General features: G+C 34.4%; 1 long non-coding RNA gene across 1 annotated transcript; it reads right to left on the bottom strand.

Moving 5' to 3' along the window:
* Nucleotides 1-3,180: 3,180 nt before the first annotated feature.
* On the bottom strand, nucleotides 3,181-5,269 carry LOC128229113 (uncharacterized). Its single transcript, XR_008260032.1, has 3 exons — nucleotides 5,147-5,269; nucleotides 4,288-4,361; nucleotides 3,181-3,439 (listed from the first exon to the last, which is right to left on the bottom strand). It is a non-coding gene; the product is annotated as an uncharacterized LOC128229113 (long non-coding RNA).
* Nucleotides 5,270-6,178: the final 909 nt, after the last annotated feature.

Genomic DNA, 6,178 nt, shown 5'->3' with positions numbered 1-6,178 from the left:
CTAACCAGTATACAAATGACATTTGTCATTACAAATAAGTAGACCTATTGTCAATTACAGTATCCTCTTTGTTTGTTATTGATATGATTTATTAAGTTTTTCATTGCAGGCAATCTTTTGAAAGAAAAGCTCAGTCATCTGAGATGCAGTGTTGCAGCACTGAAAAGCATTGCGTATGACTGTTTATCTCAGCGTATGATTAAACCAACTATTGCAAAAACTATGCAAACAGTAATCGGGGAGTAGAATTATCATTATATTTTTTAGTGTTATTAGACCCAGTCTTTCAAAAACAGATGCAATTGCCATTATAACATAGTATGAAATAAGAAAATATTTGCCACTGCTTCTTGCAAACTACCGATTTTTTACCAATATATGTAATCTTAATACAAAATATCACTGTCAAGGCAGGCATTTCATTTGAATTTGAGAAATGGCTTTTACAAAACAAATTTGTACTGTAGTGTTTTTTTTTTATCTCTTAAGATAAATGTGTACTTTTACAAGAAATATTATCAATAATTGTAATTGAACAAAATGTTAGTCCATTTCTTTTTTTATTTTACTAACAAATTTCACGTTTTATGGATAATAGTAAAGATTATTTTACAGGTGCCCATCATAGAGTGTTTCTCTTTGCCTGCAATCAGGATACATCAACTGACCTTTGAACTGTGTTTTCAAACTTGGGATTCAAACACATGCCCTCTTGGGTAGGAGAAAGTCAGACAAACACCTGTGGCTATATCACTATACTTCTTCAAGTCTTGCTCTATGAGTGATCATGATGTGAAATAAAACAAAATGCAGTCATCTTTTTGGTATATTAAATAAGTTATGAACAAATAAAATATTTCAAACATTTTATTAATTCGTTATTTTGAAAAGCAGTATGAATAAACATACATGCATACCAATAGACAAACAAATAATTGGCAAAGAATGGGCACAAAAATATGAGAATATTAAAGTTGGAGATTTATTGTTAATATTGATTTTAATGTGGCAGAAAATGCCCCAATTTGCCAAAAAGCATTGAATATCAAATGACAATGCTTCGATTTACAAAATTCTGCCCAAATGAGTATAGATCTGTGAGTTGCTGTTTGGTATTTGTACATACAAGTCATGATATATAAATCAAAGTTTAAAAAAAAATGTTGCAAACATAAAACAGTGGAGGATTTGATGTTATGTTGAAATGATATACTTGTATAAGCTATTTAAACTGTAAATGAACAGATTCTTATGGAAATATGAGCTTTAAGTATTACTTTATTCCAAAATGGTGACCTAGAAGGTTTAGTTCCTTGTATTGGTCAATGTAATATTGTTCACTTAACAGCTTGAGGTAAATGCAAGATATTTATATATAATACAGTCAAGTTCAGAAACTGCTCAACAGTTATAATAATAAACCCTTCCTCTCAATATGGTGTACATTTGTGGGAAGTTATATCAAATCCTTCAAAAGGTTAAAGAGACATGGAGCAGACACAATTTGTTACAGACGGACAGACAGACAACTGGAGCTAAAAGAATTAGTCTATTTCAGGAGGAGACATACTTAGCCAAATGGTTCTTGAGAAAGTCATTAAAAATAATTTATAAAAAGTACAATAAACAGGCAGTCATAAAAGTTAACATGAACACTAACTTAGGTTTAGATGAGCTGGATGAAAAATGTCTTAAACAAAATAATTGAGAAGTTGCCCAAAATGTTACAGCTACATGTAAGAAATGAGCCAAGTATCAACAAGAGATGTTTGTCAAACATTATGCCCCCACCTGAACGCCATGTTGTCAGGATTATATGAACAATTGAATGAACTAAGCATGGACCGAAATGACAGCTGATTAATCACTGACATTGGATGCCGTTGAGGCAGTTTTAAGATTATGACCATTCAAAGTGTGAGGATAGAGTGTGTTATGACCATGACCTTTGACTCTATGACCTCAAAATCCATATGAGTCATCAGCTGGTCTACAAAAATCTAAATTTTAAGTTTGAGGGTCATGGGTTCAGGCATGGACATGTTATCACTCGAAACATTTTCGCATTCAAGGTCACTGTGAATTTGACCTTTGACCCAATGACTCCTAAAATCAATAAACGTCATCACTTGTCAGGACCAACTTCCATGTCAAGTTTGATGATCATAGGTTCAGGCATTGTTGAGATATCCCTGCGAGAGGATTTGTTATCTTTTTTGCATTAAAGGTTATTGTGACCTTGACCTTGGATTGATGACCCTTTAAAGTCAAGAGGGGTCATCTACTGGTCAGGCCGAACCTTTATGTCAAGTTTGATGACCATTCAGACTGAATGGCATGATTGGTCCAGGAATTGTCGAGTTTGCTTTCAAGATCACTTTGACCTTGACCTTTGACCCCTAAAATCAATAGGGGTCATCTACTGGTAAGGCCCAACCTCCGAGTCAAGTTTGGGGGCCATGGGGGCAGGCATTGTTGATTTATCACTTGGACAACCTTTTACAATTCAAGGTCACTGTGACCTTGATCTTTGGCTCGATGATCCCCAAAACCAATAGGGGTCATCTACTGGTGAGGCCCAACTTCCATATCAAGTTTGATGACACAAGGTCTAGGCATTGTTGAGTTATCACTCGGACAAGCTTTAAAATTAATTAACCATTCAAGGTCACTGTGACCTTGACCTTTGACCCGATGATCCCTAAAATGATCTACAGGTCAGGCCCAACCTTCATGTCAAGTTTGATAACCATACATCCAGGAATTGTTGAGTTATCACTCGGACAAGCTTTGGTCTACAGACAGTAGATGGTACTGACCGACCGACCGACATGTGCAAAGCAATATACCCCTCTTCTTCGAAGGGGCGCATAATAAAAATGCCTTATTATGCACAGCAGTAATTACATTGACAGAGACATTTTTCCTTTGAAGTATTTATAAATTGAGTCAGTAGCTGAGTCCTTGGATGACATAACAGTGTAGTATGTTGGTTATAATATTTGTTTCCTTTTTAAAAGATATGCCAGCATGTATAAAGATGGTCTCTTCTTCCTGTATAGAGTCAACATCAAAGTCCACAGTAAAAAGATTCATGTGAGTTGCATGAAGACAGAATTTTCAAGTTTAAACAATTTACAATATTGAACTGATGTAAATAGTTGCTCAGATCACAGCAAGGGTAAACTGAATCAGAATGAATCCATTGAAGGTGTTGAAACAGTTTCTGTTTGAAGGCTGTTCAACTCAAGCACAATCCTTTGATATGAGATGGTGGCATAAACTGTTTTGTGAATTCTGTCCTTGAAAAGCCTTTGGTAGTCTCAAGTATCACCTTGAAAAACAGTTAAGATGAATTTTGTAGAGATTGGAAAGTCTATTGCTCTTTTGGTAACTTTCATTCTAGGTTCTGAAGTATTTGTGACATGGCGCTGAGTCTCTGAAACGAAAAACAAAAATTTACACCTTTTAACAGTCACAGAATATTTCACAGAGCCACTTGTAAAATATGTATAATAAAACATCAGTTGTTTTCTCAGTTAGATAAAGGGCACAACTCAAAATCACTTAAAGCCGGATTTATAGACCTAATAATTAGGACCTATACATCATATACAAATATAATACAATAACATTATTGTATTGTCTCTGACATGACAGATGGCTATAATGATACCTTGAATTCGGTTCTTTGACAACAGACTTATCTGCTAGAAATCATTAAAAACCCTTTTTATTTCATTTGTTTTCTTTAAGGCTGCACTCTTACAGATTAACAGTTTTGATAATATTTTATCTTTTGTCCAGGAATAAGCAAATTTAGTGTAAACATCTGAAAACCAGCGATACAAGAATGCTGACAAAAGATTTTATCGCAGTTTTTCATATTTCTGTCGCAAATTAATGTTTTTGAAAAATGCATAAATCATCAATTTTTGAAAATAAATATGAAAACTTGCAATGTGATTTTTTCAGCAGTCTTATATCACTTGTTGCTATGCATTTTCACATGCAATGTTACAAATATACAGTATCCAGTGATGTGGATCATTCCATATATATGCTGCACATCTTTAATATTATAATTATAGAATGTGCATCAAACTACATGCATGATAAGCTTAAAAGTTTGTATTAAATTGAGATTTCGTAAAAAAACAAATGCTACAAACTGACTGTAAATACATACATAATTCATGATTTCCACTTGATTCGCTCTTGCGGTGTATTTACTTTTATCTTGCTTATAAATAACACAAGTAAACCGGAAAATGGAAATTTAGTTACCCATCCAGAAACCTGCAGTTCTGTGTAACAATCCGTCCCGCCTAGTTACCAGCATCTTGGATCCATGTCAAGATCTGAAATAAAAAATAAATAATCTATTTATTTATAAACAGGCTGTTTTCTTTCTGAAGCTTAAAATATGGTTGACATTTTTCTTTAAATGCAAGGTGGTTTCTGTTTTAAAAAGCCATTGCTTGAGCTCAAGTAGTCATCAGTCGTGGGGTTCAAGATCTGAACTTGTCGCAAATTTGCACCCAGGTGTACCGTACTAATATTACCCGTATACCATTCATGAGTGTGTCCCAGTACTAACCCACAAAGGTCAGATTGTTTGCAAATTAAGTTATCAGAAACAGTTTGTCGAGCTGGTTGAACAATTCAACTGCAAGCTTTAAGTTATTTTAAGTTCTAAGGGCCTGTGAGCCAAGTTGATAGAGCACAAACTTGCAAACAGGGAGTCCCCAGTCTAAGTCCCATTACTAGCTGCAATGTTTTCAGAACCGCAAGAAAAATTTAAAAAAAAATGTAGTTTGGGACAAACAAGTCTCCCAACTGTGACCAATAGAGCTTATGCTTACCTTCTGGCTGCTCTGGATATTTAAAAAAAAACACTTTTTGACCCATCCCACCCCCCGCATACCCCCAGGCAACTTTTAAATTTATAAGCTTCAATGTTGATTTAGAATTTCTGAACACTATTAGAGACATGATAATCTTGTAAATATAAGTCAAAGCAAGTTATTGAAAAATGATAAAAACTTTGACAGATGAAATGACAGATCAGTGTAAAACACTGTCATAAAATCAGTCTGTTTTTAGCTTGTTTGTTTTTACTTAAAACACCTTAAAATTCATATACCATGAGTCTAATGGTTGGATAGTATTTCAGTCTATATTCCAGTGTTCTTATCACAACAAAACTCTTGAAATGCATCGAAATAAGAGCATTTTGTTTTTCAAAACATTTTGACAGTTGGCGCGAAGTTGCGTCCCCTGAAAATTTAGTAAAAAAACGGCGTCTTAACGATTTCTTAATTTACTCACCGATTGCAGATTCCACAGAGTCGTCTTCTGTCTTGAAATTGGCAGTTGGTTTTGTTAAAATACGCCATAATAAATGAAAGATCGCCAATATATAATATTTCTGTTGTTGTGGCGGCCATTTTTTAGTCTACAAAGTTCGTACGCCACCCTAAGAGCTTTCGTAGAAATTTACGTATATCTACGAAGAAACAGGTGCTTGTTCGTACGAAATTCTTAATCAAACGGCTAAACAGCATGAGATACATCGTACAAAGTTCGTAAGCAAAACAGACTTCGTACGAAGTTTAATAAAACTGGCCCTTATTCTAGTAAAGCTTGGAGTCTGGATTTATTCTAGCAAGTAATTTGGTTGGTGCCAAAAAAAGGAAAAAGTCCAATGTCATTAAATGTAACGGTCAGCTCGCGCAGGAAAAAATCAAGATAAATAAATCATGCATTCTGAAGAAATGTAGTTTAAACATATCCTTTGTGCTTTAGAATTATAGGTTTATTGCATAATTATTAATGTTCTTGTAAGCTATTGAATATTACTGGTGTTTTAAGCATTGAAAAACCGCACTCTTTCTTCGACCGAGACAGGCGGTAAATCTGTTTGTAACTTTTCAGCCGATTGCCCCTACTATGAACGCTGCCCTGAGCGGGCACCGTCCAATAAAACGGGAGGGCAGTTTTCTAATGTTGTAAAAACTTGTGGCCCAACCCTTTTGCTTTTGACAAAGTAAAATATGTCATGCTTTTCAAGTTACTTAGATTTATTTTTTGTCTGTTTTCTTTTGCATGCATTGTCAAAAAGTGTACAATTATGAAGCAATAAAATACGATTAAATCAGATTTAACGTTTTGACAA

This window comes from Mya arenaria, chromosome 1 (assembly GCF_026914265.1).
Source record: "Mya arenaria isolate MELC-2E11 chromosome 1, ASM2691426v1".
Classification (NCBI taxonomy): Eukaryota; Metazoa; Mollusca; class Bivalvia; order Myida; family Myidae; genus Mya; species Mya arenaria.
The sequence above is the reverse complement of the archived record's forward strand: the minus strand, read 5'-3'. Positions and strand labels throughout refer to the sequence as shown.